We start from the raw sequence: 15438 nt of genomic DNA, 5'->3' as shown, positions 1-15438 counted from the left end.
CCAGACGTGGGCACGCGCGCACCAACACACAGCCACCCGCACACCCAGGATGCCACAATTCCGGAACAGCCGCACCCCACTCCACACACAGGGACCGGTGCCTGCACGCACTCGGCCTCACGTCCTCACTCACGACATCACCGCCGCCGGCACCACGCACAGGAACGCGTGTGCTTCTGCGTGCGCGCGCACACACACACACTCACACACACAGACACACACACACAGAGACACAGAGGGCACGCCTTCTCTCCCTGCCCGTTGGGCCAGGTGCCAGGTGCCGCGTGCCATGGCCTCCGTGGGTCTGAGAGTCACCAAGCAGCCCAGGGTGCAGTTGCTTTGGTTTTCCCACCGTGAGCCGATCCAGGCTCCCAGGTGGGCTTGGGGCTTGAACACGTGGGAGCTGTCCCAGAGGGGCCCTGCACTTGGCACCCCTCCCCGCCTCCACCCCCCAGGATGCAGGATGCAGGATGCAGGATGCAGGATGCAGATGCGAGACCAGCAGGCTGGAGAGGGCCGGCAAGCTGGAGCCCTGGGCAATGCCGGCGGCTGGCCATCGGTGAGGGAGCCTCCTCCTCCGGGAGGAGGTGGGAGAGGGCTTGCGGACAGCCCGAGAGCCGAGATGACAGCCAGCCAGTGTGTGGGGACAAGGTGGAGGAGAGGGGAGCGGCATACGCTGGCGTTTCACCGTGGGCTCTCTCCGCACGGGAGGGAACCGACCCTCCCGGTCCCTGTCGCGGGCCACGCCACCACGGATTTGGTAGCACGTTCCAATCCCCGCCTCATCTCTGAGCTCGCGCTCTCTGCGTCCCGATTGATGCCTCGATCCCTGCATGCGGTTCTCCGCCCTACTCTGTGCCGGCTCGGCCCTCGTCAAGTAGCGGCTCCGGCTCCTTGTGCCCACACAGGACCTCCAGGGCAAGGGCGGAGCTGCCCAGCCGCTTAGGGCAGGTCTCGGGGGCGACAGGTCGAGGGGACTCAGAGGGCAGCGTCTCAGGCGTGGAGCCTCCCGTGCAGTGGGTTGGGAGGGGCCCGGCCCTGGGCACTGGGGGCGGTGTGTGGGGCGCGTGGCAGGGCTGGAGTCGGGTGTCCGTTCTGGAGGCTGGCATCCCAAGCAGCCTAGGGCCAGGGCGTGAGCCCCCAACGGGGGCCGGCATCAGTCCAGCAGCCGGAAGGCGGGAGGAGTCGTGGAAGGGTGCTAGGGCCAGCCGCGCGTTGGCGATGGTTGGTTGTGAGAGCAGGGTGTGGGGAGACGAAGCGGCGGGGCTTGGCGGCTCAGTGGCCGGCCGGCAGAGCGGCGAGGTCGGAAGTGCAGCGCGTGGGCCCGAAGTGGGTATCAGGAGAGGCAGAGGCTAGGAAGGAGGCAGGGGTGCGAGGGCTGAGGCACTGGGCTAGGCGGGGTTCGGCGGCCAGGGGGGCTGGGGAGCGCGTGTGCCAAGAGTGCTGGTGCAAGGCTGGCCAGAGAGGAGCCCGAGGGAGCGGCTTGCGCAGAGGCACTGCTGGGGCTGCCCAAGCAAAAGGGGAGCAGGAGCTGCATGGGCCGGGAATCGAACCCGGGCCTCCCGCGTGGCAGGCGAGAATTCTACCACTGAACCACCCATGCACCGTCGGCGGGCGCCGCCAGGAGCCGCCACAGGCCCGCAGGCTGATCACCACGAGCTGCTCCGTTGCAGCCGCTTTCCGTGGAGCAGGGCGACCACGCGCAAGCAGAAGGAGCTGCTCCACGCGCCTCTAGGGCCCAGGCTGCTTGGCAAGCTGCCTAGAGTTGAGGATGGGCGGAATGGTTGGCTGGGGTGGGGTTGGAGGGGGTGTGGTGTGGTGTGGTGTGGTGTGGTGGTGGTTGGCCTTGGATGGATGGGTGGGGTTTGGGAGGGACACACACACACTCACACACACACACACACACGAGACAGAGAGAGAGAGAGAGAGAGAGAGAGCGAGCGAGCTAGAGAGCAAGAGGCAGGCAGACAGAGAAAGAGAGAGAAGCACAGAGCTTCAGCTCCTGCTGGGTTGTTGTCTGCATCCCAGGGCACGGGGAAGGAGGGGCGCTGGAGCCCAGAGAGAGCCAGGATGCAGCCGGCCAGACCCGGCCCTCTGCCCAGGTCCCCGTCAGAGCAGGTGACTCGGGGCGGTCCCCGTGGTGGTGGGCTCGGGTGTGAGCCACGGCTGCAACAGGAGCACCGGCTGAAGGCGGGTGTGTGGCCGGCCGCCACGCTGGGTGGGGCGCGCCTGCCCATGGAGCCCCCCGCCCCGCCCCTGGGGAGGCGGTGGGTCGTGGAGCAGAGCCAACGTGTGCAGCTGGGTGACCGCAGGGCGCCTGGGCCTTTGGCCGGCCACCAACCACTGCCCCGGGTGGTTTTCCCGACTCGTGGCCTCTGTGCCTCCTGCGGCAGCTGTGCTGAGGCCGAGAGAGGCGGGAGCACGGGGTCAGCCAAGGGCTCCGAGGAGCAGGATCCCGGGCAGCGCGCTGTCCCGAGCAGGCAGACAGGCTGGCAGGCGGGAGGCGGGAGGCGGGAGGCGGGAGGCGGGAGTGCGCAGCGAGGGCGAGGAGGTGGGACGCGGCCGAAGTGCGCTGCTCTCGGTGGGCTGGCTGCAGACAGGTGTTTAGGGGACGCTCGGGAGGACTCTGGGCGGGCCGCCCGTCGGTTCAGCGCTCTGGGGCTGGCAGGAGGCGGGGAGAGGTGGAGGAGATCTGGGGACTGGGGCTGGGAGGCGGAGGGCCGTGAATGTGCGGAAGGTAGCGGCAGAGGGTGGCGGCAGAGGAGCGGAGGAGCCAGGAAGACTCGGAGGCAGGTGGGTCCCGAGAAGCGGTGTGGTGGGGAGAGGTGGGCGGGAGTGCCTGCGCGCTGGCCAGTTGGAGCGGGGTCCCTGTGGCGAGTGCCACGTGTGGGCCGGCAAGGCGGGGTCTCGCTCGCGACGGCTGGAGAGGCGGAGCGGCGAGCGGCGTGTTGCACGACGGGCGCGAGGCTGGCCCGGGCGTGCCAAAAAGGCGTGCTTGTCAGGAGTGGGATTCGAACCCACGCCTCCAGGGGAGACTGCGACCTGAACGCAGCGCCTTAGACCGCTCGGCCATCCTGACGGCGGGCCGGGTGGCGCGGCCGTTCCCTTGGCTGGGGGAGCGCGCCAGGGACTGCGGCCTTGGTCCGTCGCGCCGCCTGGGCCCTGGGCTGCGGGGCCAGGGCGCAGGCCGCCGGGCGCGCGGGGCGCGCGGGGCGCGCGGTTCCCGGGGCAGCTCCGCGCGGTTCCCGGGGCTTGCAGGGCGCCGCTGCCCGGTTCTGGAGGCCGCACGGGGCACCCGGCAGCACCCCGGGACGCATCCCAGACGGGCCGCCCGCTCCTTCCAGTTCGCAGCGCTACCCCCTGCCCCCGTTGTGCCCCGCCCAGCGGGTCGTCGTGGTCTTCCTCCTCCTCCTCCTCCTCTCCCTCTGGGTTTTCCTGGGGGTGCTCTTCCTCCTCTTCCTCGCTGTGCCCCTCCGCTGGCTCTTCTCCCCTCTCCTCTTGCTGCTGCTGCTGCTGCTCTTCCTCATCTTCATCCTCCTCCCTGGCTTCCCCTGGGTCCTCCGGTTGGTTGGCTCTATGCTCCTGGAAGCTAGCATGTTGTGGTCCCGGGCCGGGGAGTCCACGTGGGGCGAAGGCACTAGGTTGCGGGGACCGGGGACTGGGGACTGGGGACGGGTGGCGGTTGGCCCTGGAGCCGGTGTGTGGGCGGTGGAGGGCAGGGGTCGGGTGCGGGCGGGCGGGCGGGCGCAGAGGGGTCGAGGGGACCCGAGGGTGGCCGCCGCCGTCCTCGTTAGTATAGTGGTGAGTATCCCCGCCTGTCACGCGGGAGACCGGGGTTCGATTCCCCGACGGGGAGGCAAGCCGCCCTTTTTGGCCAGGCCCCGCACGCCGGCCCCCGCACGCGGAGCACCAGGGACCGTGTGGCCTGCGGGCCCCGGACACGCACCCGTGTTGGGCGCACAGGGCGCGGCGCGCGCGAGGAGTTTTCGCTCGCCCACGGTCGGTCGCGACCGACCGACAGGGCTTGGTGCGCTTGGTGCGCTTGGTGCGCTTGGTGCGCTTGGTGCGCTTGGTGCGCTAGGTGCGCTAGGTGCGCTAGGTGGGCTAGGTGCGCTGGGTGAGGGGGCGCGGACGAGCCGGGGAGCGAGCCTGCGGGTGCGGTCGGTCGCCTGGCCGTCGGACCTCTGGTGCACGAGGGCTTGGACGAGCCAGCTGAGGGCGGACGCGGACGCGGAGACGGATACGGACGCGCGCGCCGCCGGGGCTCCGCTGGATCCGGAGGCCGGGGCCCAGGAGTAAGGAGACCTGGAGCCGCTGGGCGGAGGCGGGCGCGTGCGCAGACGGAGAAGCGGCTGGCGTGCGTGTGGATGCGCGAGGGCGGCCTTGGGGTGGCAGCGGGGACGTGCGGGCGAGGCGCGCCGTCGGGGCACGGGGGCGGCGGGGCGCTCCGGGCAAGCCGGGCGGCGCGTGGCCAGGCCGGCCTCGGCGGGAGGCGTTGGTGGTATAGTGGTGAGCATAGCTGCCTTCCAAGCAGTTGACCCGGGTTCGATTCCCGGCCAACGCAGCGCGCCCACCTTTTGGCAGAGGCGGTGGTCGTGGCGCGCGCCCGGCCGCCCAGGTGGGGCGGACTTGGCTGAGCGCGGCGGGGCAGGGCGTGCGCGGGGGCCAGGAGACGGAGGCGCGCCCTGTGTTTTTTTGAGGTCAGGGCGGATGGCGGGCGGGGGCCCGTCGGCCGGCCCGGGCAGGACAGCCGGGGGTTGGCCGTGGAAGTAGCGCGGCAGGCCAGGCGCTGCTGCTGCTGCTGCTGCTGCTGCTGCTGCTGCTGCCCATTGGCACCCAGGCGCCGGCTGCAGCAGGCAGAGGCCCAGGCCAGACGCGCAGCCTGACGCTCCCTGGTGGTCTAGTGGTTAGGATTCGGCGCTCTCACCGCCGCGGCCCGGGTTCGATTCCCGGTCAGGGAAGCCTTTCTTCTTCCTCGGAGGGCTGGCGTGTGTGCTCTGCCTCCCGCAGTACAGCCCGCCCACTTTTGCACAACCACGCAGCCAACTGCTTGTGCAATGGGGCAACGCACACTGCGCCCCAGCCCCGGCCCCGGCCCAAGCTCTGTGCCTCTGCCTCCGCGGCCGCCCTCAGCTGCTGTCCTTTTCGCCAGCTGCGCCACCTCAGGACCTTTGGCCGCTCCCCACCTCCAGGCTGCTCGCTGTCCCCCTGCTCCCGCGCCTCCCCTGCCAGCCGTTCTGCGACACTCCTGGGCAGCCGGAACACCCCCAACCCAGACGTGGGCACGCGCGCACCAACACACATCCACCCGCACACCCAGGATGCCACAATTCCGGAACAGCCGCACCCCACTCCACACACAGGGACCGGTGCCTGCACGCACTCGGCCTCACGTCCTCACTCACGACATCACCGCCGCCGGCACCACGCACAGGAACGCGTGTGCTTCTGCGTGCGCGCGCACACACACACACTCACACACACAGACACACACACACAGAGACACAGAGGGCACGCCTTCTCTCCCTGCCCGTTGGGCCAGGTGCCAGGTGCCGCGTGCCATGGCCTCCGTGGGTCTGAGAGTCACCAAGCAGCCCAGGGTGCAGTTGCTTTGGTTTTCCCACCGTGAGCCGATCCAGGCTCCCAGGTGGGCTTGGGGCTTGAACACGTGGGAGCTGTCCCAGAGGGGCCCTGCACTTGGCACCCCTCCCCGCCTCCACCCCCCAGGATGCAGGATGCAGGATGCAGGATGCAGGATGCAGATGCGAGACCAGCAGGCTGGAGAGGGCCGGCAAGCTGGAGCCCTGGGCAATGCCGGCGGCTGGCCATCGGTGAGGGAGCCTCCTCCTCCGGGAGGAGGTGGGAGAGGGCTTGCGGACAGCCCGAGAGCCGAGATGACAGCCAGCCAGTGTGTGGGGACAAGGTGGAGGAGAGGGGAGCGGCATACGCTGGCGTTTCACCGTGGGCTCTCTCCGCACGGGAGGGAACCGACCCTCCCGGTCCCTGTCGCGGGCCACGCCACCACGGATTTGGTAGCACGTTCCAATCCCCGCCTCATCTCTGAGCTCGCGCTCTCTGCGTCCCGATTGACGCCTCGATCCCTGCATGCGGTTCTCCGCCCTACTCTGTGCCGGCTCGGCCCTCGTCAAGTAGCGGCTCCGGCTCCTTGTGCCCACACAGGACCTCCAGGGCAAGGGCGGAGCTGCCCAGCCGCTTAGGGCAGGTCTCGGGGGCGACAGGTCGAGGGGACTCAGAGGGCAGCGTCTCAGGCGTGGAGCCTCCCGTGCAGTGGGTTGGGAGGGGCCCGGCCCTGGGCACTGGGGGCGGTGTGTGGGGCGCGTGGCAGGGCTGGAGTCGGGTGTCCGTTCTGGAGGCTGGCATCCCAAGCAGCCTAGGGCCAGGGCGTGAGCCCCCAACGGGGGCCGGCATCAGTCCAGCAGCCGGAAGGCGGGAGGAGTCGTGGAAGGGTGCTAGGGCCAGCCGCGCGTTGGCGATGGTTGGTTGTGAGAGCAGGGTGTGGGGAGACGAAGCGGCGGGGCTTGGCGGCTCAGTGGCCGGCCGGCAGAGCGGCGAGGTCGGAAGTGCAGCGCGTGGGCCCGAAGTGGGTATCAGGAGAGGCAGAGGCTAGGAAGGAGGCAGGGGTGCGAGGGCTGAGGCACTGGGCTAGGCGGGGTTCGGCGGCCAGGGGGGCTGGGGAGCGCGTGTGCCAAGAGTGCTGGTGCAAGGCTGGCCAGAGAGGAGCCCGAGGGAGCGGCTTGCGCAGAGGCACTGCTGGGGCTGCCCAAGCAAAAGGGGAGCAGGAGCTGCATGGGCCGGGAATCGAACCCGGGCCTCCCGCGTGGCAGGCGAGAATTCTACCACTGAACCACCCATGCACCGTCGGCGGGCGCCGCCAGGAGCCGCCACAGGCCCGCAGGCTGATCACCACGAGCTGCTCCGTTGCAGCCGCTTTCCGTGGAGCAGGGCGACCACGCGCAAGCAGAAGGAGCTGCTCCACGCGCCTCTAGGGCCCAGGCTGCTTGGCAAGCTGCCTAGAGTTGAGGATGGGCGGAATGGTTGGCTGGGGTGGGGTTGGAGGGGGTGTGGTGTGGTGTGGTGTGGTGTGGTGGTGGTTGGCCTTGGATGGATGGGTGGGGTTTGGGAGGGACACACACACACTCACACACACACACACACACGAGACAGAGAGAGAGAGAGAGAGAGAGAGAGAGCGAGCTAGAGAGCAAGAGGCAGGCAGACAGAGAAAGAGAGAGAAGCACAGAGCTTCAGCTCCTGCTGGGTTGTTGTCTGCATCCCAGGGCACGGGGAAGGAGGGGCGCTGGAGCCCAGAGAGAGCCAGGATGCAGCCGGCCAGACCCGGCCCTCTGCCCAGGTCCCCGTCAGAGCAGGTGACTCGGGGCGGTCCCCGTGGTGGTGGGCTCGGGTGTGAGCCACGGCTGCAACAGGAGCACCGGCTGAAGGCGGGTGTGTGGCCGGCCGCCACGCTGGGTGGGGCGCGCCTGCCCATGGAGCCCCCCGCCCCGCCCCTGGGGAGGCGGTGGGTCGTGGAGCAGAGCCAACGTGTGCAGCTGGGTGACCGCAGGGCGCCTGGGCCTTTGGCCGGCCACCAACCACTGCCCCGGGTGGTTTTCCCGACTCGTGGCCTCTGTGCCTCCTGCGGCAGCTGTGCTGAGGCCGAGAGAGGCGGGAGCACGGGGTCAGCCAAGGGCTCCGAGGAGCAGGATCCCGGGCAGCGCGCTGTCCCGAGCAGGCAGACAGGCTGGCAGGCGGGAGGCGGGAGGCGGGAGGCGGGAGTGCGCAGCGAGGGCGAGGAGGTGGGACGCGGCCGAAGTGCGCTGCTCTCGGTGGGCTGGCTGCAGACAGGTGTTTAGGGGACGCTCGGGAGGACTCTGGGCGGGCCGCCCGTCGGTTCAGCGCTCTGGGGCTGGCAGGAGGCGGGGAGAGGTGGAGGAGATCTGGGGACTGGGGCTGGGAGGCGGAGGGCCGTGAATGTGCGGAAGGTAGCGGCAGAGGGTGGCGGCAGAGGAGCGGAGGAGCCAGGAAGACTCGGAGGCAGGTGGGTCCCGAGAAGCGGTGTGGTGGGGAGAGGTGGGCGGGAGTGCCTGCGCGCTGGCCAGTTGGAGCGGGGTCCCTGTGGCGAGTGCCACGTGTGGGCCGGCAAGGCGGGGTCTCGCTCGCGACGGCTGGAGAGGCGGAGCGGCGAGCGGCGTGTTGCACGACGGGCGCGAGGCTGGCCCGGGCGTGCCAAAAAGGCGTGCTTGTCAGGAGTGGGATTCGAACCCACGCCTCCAGGGGAGACTGCGACCTGAACGCAGCGCCTTAGACCGCTCGGCCATCCTGACGGCGGGCCGGGTGGCGCGGCCGTTCCCTTGGCTGGGGGAGCGCGCCAGGGACTGCGGCCTTGGTCCGTCGCGCCGCCTGGGCCCTGGGCTGCGGGGCCAGGGCGCAGGCCGCCGGGCGCGCGGGGCGCGCGGGGCGCGCGGTTCCCGGGGCAGCTCCGCGCGGTTCCCGGGGCTTGCAGGGCGCCGCTGCCCGGTTCTGGAGGCCGCACGGGGCACCCGGCAGCACCCCGGGACGCATCCCAGACGGGCCGCCCGCTCCTTCCAGTTCGCAGCGCTACCCCCTGCCCCCGTTGTGCCCCGCCCAGCGGGTCGTCGTGGTCTTCCTCCTCCTCCTCCTCCTCTCCCTCTGGGTTTTCCTGGGGGTGCTCTTCCTCCTCTTCCTCGCTGTGCCCCTCCGCTGGCTCTTCTCCCCTCTCCTCTTGCTGCTGCTGCTGCTGCTCTTCCTCATCTTCATCCTCCTCCCTGGCTTCCCCTGGGTCCTCCGGTTGGTTGGCTCTATGCTCCTGGAAGCTAGCATGTTGTGGTCCCGGGCCGGGGAGTCCACGTGGGGCGAAGGCACTAGGTTGCGGGGACCGGGGACTGGGGACTGGGGACGGGTGGCGGTTGGCCCTGGAGCCGGTGTGTGGGCGGTGGAGGGCAGGGGTCGGGTGCGGGCGGGCGGGCGGGCGCAGAGGGGTCGAGGGGACCCGAGGGTGGCCGCCGCCGTCCTCGTTAGTATAGTGGTGAGTATCCCCGCCTGTCACGCGGGAGACCGGGGTTCGATTCCCCGACGGGGAGGCAAGCCGCCCTTTTTGGCCAGGCCCCGCACGCCGGCCCCCGCACGCGGAGCACCAGGGACCGTGTGGCCTGCGGGCCCCGGACACGCACCCGTGTTGGGCGCACAGGGCGCGGCGCGCGCGAGGAGTTTTCGCTCGCCCACGGTCGGTCGCCACCGACCGACAGGGCTTGGTGCGCTTGGTGCGCTTGGTGCGCTTGGTGCGCTTGGTGCGCTTGGTGCGCTAGGTGCGCTAGGTGCGCTAGGTGGGCTAGGTGCGCTGGGTGAGGGGGCGCGGACGAGCCGGGGAGCGAGCCTGCGGGTGCGGTCGGTCGCCTGGCCGTCGGACCTCTGGTGCACGAGGGCTTGGACGAGCCAGCTGAGGGCGGACGCGGACGCGGAGACGGATACGGACGCGCGCGCCGCCGGGGCTCCGCTGGATCCGGAGGCCGGGGCCCAGGAGTAAGGAGACCTGGAGCCGCTGGGCGGAGGCGGGCGCGTGCGCAGACGGAGAAGCGGCTGGCGTGCGTGTGGATGCGCGAGGGCGGCCTTGGGGTGGCAGCGGGGACGTGCGGGCGAGGCGCGCCGTCGGGGCACGGGGGCGGCGGGGCGCTCCGGGCAAGCCGGGCGGCGCGTGGCCAGGCCGGCCTCGGCGGGAGGCGTTGGTGGTATAGTGGTGAGCATAGCTGCCTTCCAAGCAGTTGACCCGGGTTCGATTCCCGGCCAACGCAGCGCGCCCACCTTTTGGCAGAGGCGGTGGTCGTGGCGCGCGCCCGGCCGCCCAGGTGGGGCGGACTTGGCTGAGCGCGGCGGGGCAGGGCGTGCGCGGGGGCCAGGAGACGGAGGCGCGCCCTGTGTTTTTTTGAGGTCAGGGCGGATGGCGGGCGGGGGCCCGTCGGCCGGCCCGGGCAGGACAGCCGGGGGTTGGCCGTGGAAGTAGCGCGGCAGGCCAGGCGCTGCTGCTGCTGCTGCTGCTGCTGCTGCTGCTGCTGCTGCCCATTGGCACCCAGGCGCCGGCTGCAGCAGGCAGAGGCCCAGGCCAGACGCGCAGCCCGACGCTCCCTGGTGGTCTAGTGGTTAGGATTCGGCGCTCTCACCGCCGCGGCCCGGGTTCGATTCCCGGTCAGGGAAGCCTTTCTTCTTCCTCGGAGGGCTGGCGTGTGTGCTCTGCCTCCCGCAGTACAGCCCGCCCACTTTTGCACAACCACGCAGCCAACTGCTTGTGCAATGGGGCAACGCACACTGCGCCCCAGCCCCGGCCCCGGCCCAAGCTCTGTGCCTCTGCCTCCGCGGCCGCCCTCAGCTGCTGTCCTTTTCGCCAGCTGCGCCACCTCAGGACCTTTGGCCGCTCCCCACCTCCAGGCTGCTCGCTGTCCCCCTGCTCCCGCGCCTCCCCTGCCAGCCGTTCTGCGACACTCCTGGGCAGCCGGAACACCCCCAACCCAGACGTGGGCACGCGCGCACCAACACACATCCACCCGCACACCCAGGATGCCACAATTCCGGAACAGCCGCACCCCACTCCACACACAGGGACCGGTGCCTGCACGCACTCGGCCTCACGTCCTCACTCACGACATCACCGCCGCCGGCACCACGCACAGGAACGCGTGTGCTTCTGCGTGCGCGCGCACACACACACACTCACACACACAGACACACACACACAGAGACACAGAGGGCACGCCTTCTCTCCCTGCCCGTTGGGCCAGGTGCCAGGTGCCGCGTGCCATGGCCTCCGTGGGTCTGAGAGTCACCAAGCAGCCCAGGGTGCAGTTGCTTTGGTTTTCCCACCGTGAGCCGATCCAGGCTCCCAGGTGGGCTTGGGGCTTGAACACGTGGGAGCTGTCCCAGAGGGGCCCTGCACTTGGCACCCCTCCCCGCCTCCACCCCCCAGGATGCAGGATGCAGGATGCAGGATGCAGGATGCAGATGCGAGACCAGCAGGCTGGAGAGGGCCGGCAAGCTGGAGCCCTGGGCAATGCCGGCGGCTGGCCATCGGTGAGGGAGCCTCCTCCTCCGGGAGGAGGTGGGAGAGGGCTTGCGGACAGCCCGAGAGCCGAGATGACAGCCAGCCAGTGTGTGGGGACAAGGTGGAGGAGAGGGGAGCGGCATACGCTGGCGTTTCACCGTGGGCTCTCTCCGCACGGGAGGGAACCGACCCTCCCGGTCCCTGTCGCGGGCCACGCCACCACGGATTTGGTAGCACGTTCCAATCCCCGCCTCATCTCTGAGCTCGCGCTCTCTGCGTCCCGATTGACGCCTCGATCCCTGCATGCGGTTCTCCGCCCTACTCTGTGCCGGCTCGGCCCTCGTCAAGTAGCGGCTCCGGCTCCTTGTGCCCACACAGGACCTCCAGGGCAAGGGCGGAGCTGCCCAGCCGCTTAGGGCAGGTCTCGGGGGCGACAGGTCGAGGGGACTCAGAGGGCAGCGTCTCAGGCGTGGAGCCTCCCGTGCAGTGGGTTGGGAGGGGCCCGGCCCTGGGCACTGGGGGCGGTGTGTGGGGCGCGTGGCAGGGCTGGAGTCGGGTGTCCGTTCTGGAGGCTGGCATCCCAAGCAGCCTAGGGCCAGGGCGTGAGCCCCCAACGGGGGCCGGCATCAGTCCAGCAGCCGGAAGGCGGGAGGAGTCGTGGAAGGGTGCTAGGGCCAGCCGCGCGTTGGCGATGGTTGGTTGTGAGAGCAGGGTGTGGGGAGACGAAGCGGCGGGGCTTGGCGGCTCAGTGGCCGGCCGGCAGAGCGGCGAGGTCGGAAGTGCAGCGCGTGGGCCCGAAGTGGGTATCAGGAGAGGCAGAGGCTAGGAAGGAGGCAGGGGTGCGAGGGCTGAGGCACTGGGCTAGGCGGGGTTCGGCGGCCAGGGGGGCTGGGGAGCGCGTGTGCCAAGAGTGCTGGTGCAAGGCTGGCCAGAGAGGAGCCCGAGGGAGCGGCTTGCGCAGAGGCACTGCTGGGGCTGCCCAAGCAAAAGGGGAGCAGGAGCTGCATGGGCCGGGAATCGAACCCGGGCCTCCCGCGTGGCAGGCGAGAATTCTACCACTGAACCACCCATGCACCGTCGGCGGGCGCCGCCAGGAGCCGCCACAGGCCCGCAGGCTGATCACCACGAGCTGCTCCGTTGCAGCCGCTTTCCGTGGAGCAGGGCGACCACGCGCAAGCAGAAGGAGCTGCTCCACGCGCCTCTAGGGCCCAGGCTGCTTGGCAAGCTGCCTAGAGTTGAGGATGGGCGGAATGGTTGGCTGGGGTGGGGTTGGAGGGGGTGTGGTGTGGTGTGGTGTGGTGTGGTGGTGGTTGGCCTTGGATGGATGGGTGGGGTTTGGGAGGGACACACACACACTCACACACACACACACACACGAGACAGAGAGAGAGAGAGAGAGAGAGAGAGAGAGCGAGCTAGAGAGCAAGAGGCAGGCAGACAGAGAAAGAGAGAGAAGCACAGAGCTTCAGCTCCTGCTGGGTTGTTGTCTGCATCCCAGGGCACGGGGAAGGAGGGGCGCTGGAGCCCAGAGAGAGCCAGGATGCAGCCGGCCAGACCCGGCCCTCTGCCCAGGTCCCCGTCAGAGCAGGTGACTCGGGGCGGTCCCCGTGGTGGTGGGCTCGGGTGTGAGCCACGGCTGCAACAGGAGCACCGGCTGAAGGCGGGTGTGTGGCCGGCCGCCACGCTGGGTGGGGCGCGCCTGCCCATGGAGCCCCCCGCCCCGCCCCTGGGGAGGCGGTGGGTCGTGGAGCAGAGCCAACGTGTGCAGCTGGGTGACCGCAGGGCGCCTGGACCTTCGGCCGGCCACCAACCACTGCCCCGGGTGGTTTTCCCGACTCGTGGCCTCTGTGCCTCCTGAGGCAGCTGTGCTGAGGCCGAGAGAGGCGGGAGCACGGGGTCAGCCAAGGGCTCCGAGGAGCAGGATCCCGGGCAGCGCGCTGTCCCGAGCAGGCAGACAGGCTGGCAGGCGGGAGGCGGGAGGCGGGAGGCGGGAGTGCGCAGCGAGGGCGAGGAGGTGGGACGCGGCCGAAGTGCGCTGCTCTCGGTGGGCTGGCTGCAGACAGGTGTTTAGGGGACGCTCGGGAGGACTCTGGGCGGGCCGCCCGTCGGTTCAGCGCTCTGGGGCTGGCAGGAGGCGGGGAGAGGTGGAGGAGATCTGGGGACTGGGGCTGGGAGGCGGAGGGCCGTGAATGTGCGGAAGGTAGCGGCAGAGGGTGGCGGCAGAGGAGCGGAGGAGCCAGGAAGACTCGGAGGCAGGTGGGTCCCGAGAAGCGGTGTGGTGGGGAGAGGTGGGCGGGAGTGCCTGCGCGCTGGCCAGTTGGAGCGGGGTCCCTGTGGCGAGTGCCACGTGTGGGCCGGCAAGGCGGGGTCTCGCTCGCGACGGCTGGAGAGGCGGAGCGGCGAGCGGCGTGTTGCACGACGGGCGCGAGGCTGGCCCGGGCGTGCCAAAAAGGCGTGCTTGTCAGGAGTGGGATTCGAACCCACGCCTCCAGGGGAGACTGCGACCTGAACGCAGCGCCTTAGACCGCTCGGCCATCCTGACGGCGGGCCGGGTGGCGCGGCCGTTCCCTTGGCTGGGGGAGCGCGCCAGGGACTGCGGCCTTGGTCCGTCGCGCCGCCTGGGCCCTGGGCTGCGGGGCCAGGGCGCAGGCCGCCGGGCGCGCGGGGCGCGCGGGGCGCGCGGGGCGCGCGGTTCCCGGGGCAGCTCCGCGCGGTTCCCGGGGCTTGCAGGGCGCCGCTGCCCGGTTCTGGAGGCCGCACGGGGCACCCGGCAGCACCCCGGGACGCATCCCAGACGGGCCGCCCGCTCCTTCCAGTTCGCAGCGCTACCCCCTGCCCCCGTTGTGCCCCGCCCAGCGGGTCGTCGTGGTCTTCCTCCTCCTCCTCCTCCTCTCCCTCTGGGTTTTCCTGGGGGTGCTCTTCCTCCTCTTCCTCGCTGTGCCCCTCCGCTGGCTCTTCTCCCCTCTCCTCTTGCTGCTGCTGCTGCTGCTGCTGCTCTTCCTCATCTTCATCCTCCTCCCTGGCTTCCCCTGGGTCCTCCGGTTGGTTGGCTCTATGCTCCTGGAAGCTAGCATGTTGTGGTCCCGGGCCGGGGAGTCCACGTGGGGCGAAGGCACTAGGTTGCGGGGACCGGGGACTGGGGACTGGGGACGGGTGGCGGTTGGCCCTGGAGCCGGTGTGTGGGCGGTGGAGGGCAGGGGTCGGGTGCGGGCGGGCGGGCGGGCGCAGAGGGGTCGAGGGGACCCGAGGGTGGCCGCCGCCGTCCTCGTTAGTATAGTGGTGAGTATCCCCGCCTGTCACGCGGGAGACCGGGGTTCGATTCCCCGACGGGGAGGCAAGCCGCCCTTTTTGGCCAGGCCCCGCACGCCGGCCCCCGCACGCGGAGCACCAGGGACCGTGTGGCCTGCGGGCCCCGGACACGCACCCGTGTTGGGCGCACAGGGCGCGGCGCGCGCGAGGAGTTTTCGCTCGCCCACGGTCGGTCGCGACCGACCGACAGGGCTTGGTGCGCTTGGTGCGCTTGGTGCGCTTGGTGCGCTTGGTGCGCTTGGTGCGCTAGGTGCGCTAGGTGCGCTAGGTGCGCTAGGTGCGCTGGGTGAGGGGGCGCGGACGAGCCGGGGAGCGAGCCTGCGGGTGCGGTCGGTCGCCTGGCCGTCGGACCTCTGGTGCACGAGGGCTTGGACGAGCCAGCTGAGGGCGGACGCGGACGCGGAGACGGATACGGATACGGACGCGCGCGCCGCCGGGGCTCCGCTGGATCCGGAGGCCGGGGCCCAGGAGTAAGGAGACCTGGAGCCGCTGGGCGGAGGCGGGCGCGTGCGCAGACGGAGAAGCGGCTGGCGTGCGTGTGGATGCGCGAGGGCGGCCTTGGGGTGGCAGCGGGGACGTGCGGGCGAGGCGCGCCGTCGGGGCACGGGGGCGGCGGGGCGCTCCGGGCAAGCCGGGCGGCGCGTGGCCAGGCCGGCCTCGGCGGGAGGCGTTGGTGGTATAGTGGTGAGCATAGCTGCCTTCCAAGCAGTTGACCCGGGTTCGATTCCCGGCCAACGCAGCGCGCCCACCTTTTGGCAGAGGCGGTGGTCGTGGCGCGCGCCCGGCCGCCCAGGTGGGGCGGACTTGGCTGAGCGCGGCGGGGCAGGGCGTGCGCGGGGGCCAGGAGACGGAGGCGCGCCCTGTGTTTTTTTGAGGTCAGGGCGGATGGCGGGCGGGGGCCCGTCGGCCGGCCCGGGCAGGACAGCCGGGGGTTGGCCGTGGAAGTAGCGCGGCAGGCCAGGCGCTGCTGCTGCTGCTGCTGCTGCTGCTGCTGCTGCTGCCCATTGGCACCCAGGCGCCGGCTGCAGCAGGCAGAGGCCCAGGCCAGACGCGCAGCCCGA

At 70.9% G+C, this 15438-nt stretch overlaps 6 non-coding genes across 6 annotated transcripts; all 6 read right to left on the bottom strand.

The window, feature by feature from the left end:
• Positions 1–1532: 1532 nt before the first annotated feature.
• TRNAG-GCC (transfer RNA glycine (anticodon GCC)) lies at positions 1533–1603 on the bottom strand. The gene has a single exon. It is a non-coding gene; the product is annotated as a tRNA-Gly (tRNA).
• Positions 1604–2996: 1393 nt separating this feature from the next.
• On the bottom strand, positions 2997–3079 carry TRNAL-CAG (transfer RNA leucine (anticodon CAG)). The gene has a single exon. It is a non-coding gene; the product is annotated as a tRNA-Leu (tRNA).
• Positions 3080–6804: 3725 nt separating this feature from the next.
• On the bottom strand, positions 6805–6875 carry TRNAG-GCC (transfer RNA glycine (anticodon GCC)). The gene has a single exon. It is a non-coding gene; the product is annotated as a tRNA-Gly (tRNA).
• A 1384-nt stretch (positions 6876–8259) lies between these two features.
• TRNAL-CAG (transfer RNA leucine (anticodon CAG)) lies at positions 8260–8342 on the bottom strand. Its single transcript has one exon. It is a non-coding gene; the product is annotated as a tRNA-Leu (tRNA).
• A 3728-nt stretch (positions 8343–12070) lies between these two features.
• Positions 12071–12141, bottom strand: TRNAG-GCC (transfer RNA glycine (anticodon GCC)). The gene has a single exon. It is a non-coding gene; the product is annotated as a tRNA-Gly (tRNA).
• Positions 12142–13527: 1386 nt separating this feature from the next.
• Positions 13528–13610, bottom strand: TRNAL-CAG (transfer RNA leucine (anticodon CAG)). The gene has a single exon. It is a non-coding gene; the product is annotated as a tRNA-Leu (tRNA).
• Between the last annotated feature and the right edge of the window lie 1828 nt (positions 13611–15438).

The sequence above is a fragment of the Oryctolagus cuniculus genome, chromosome 7, assembly GCF_051225735.1.
Source record: "Oryctolagus cuniculus isolate XC-2025 breed Fujian yellow rabbit chromosome 7, ASM5122573v1, whole genome shotgun sequence".
Classification (NCBI taxonomy): Eukaryota; Metazoa; Chordata; class Mammalia; order Lagomorpha; family Leporidae; genus Oryctolagus; species Oryctolagus cuniculus.
This window is presented reverse-complemented; position numbering and strand designations above follow the sequence as displayed.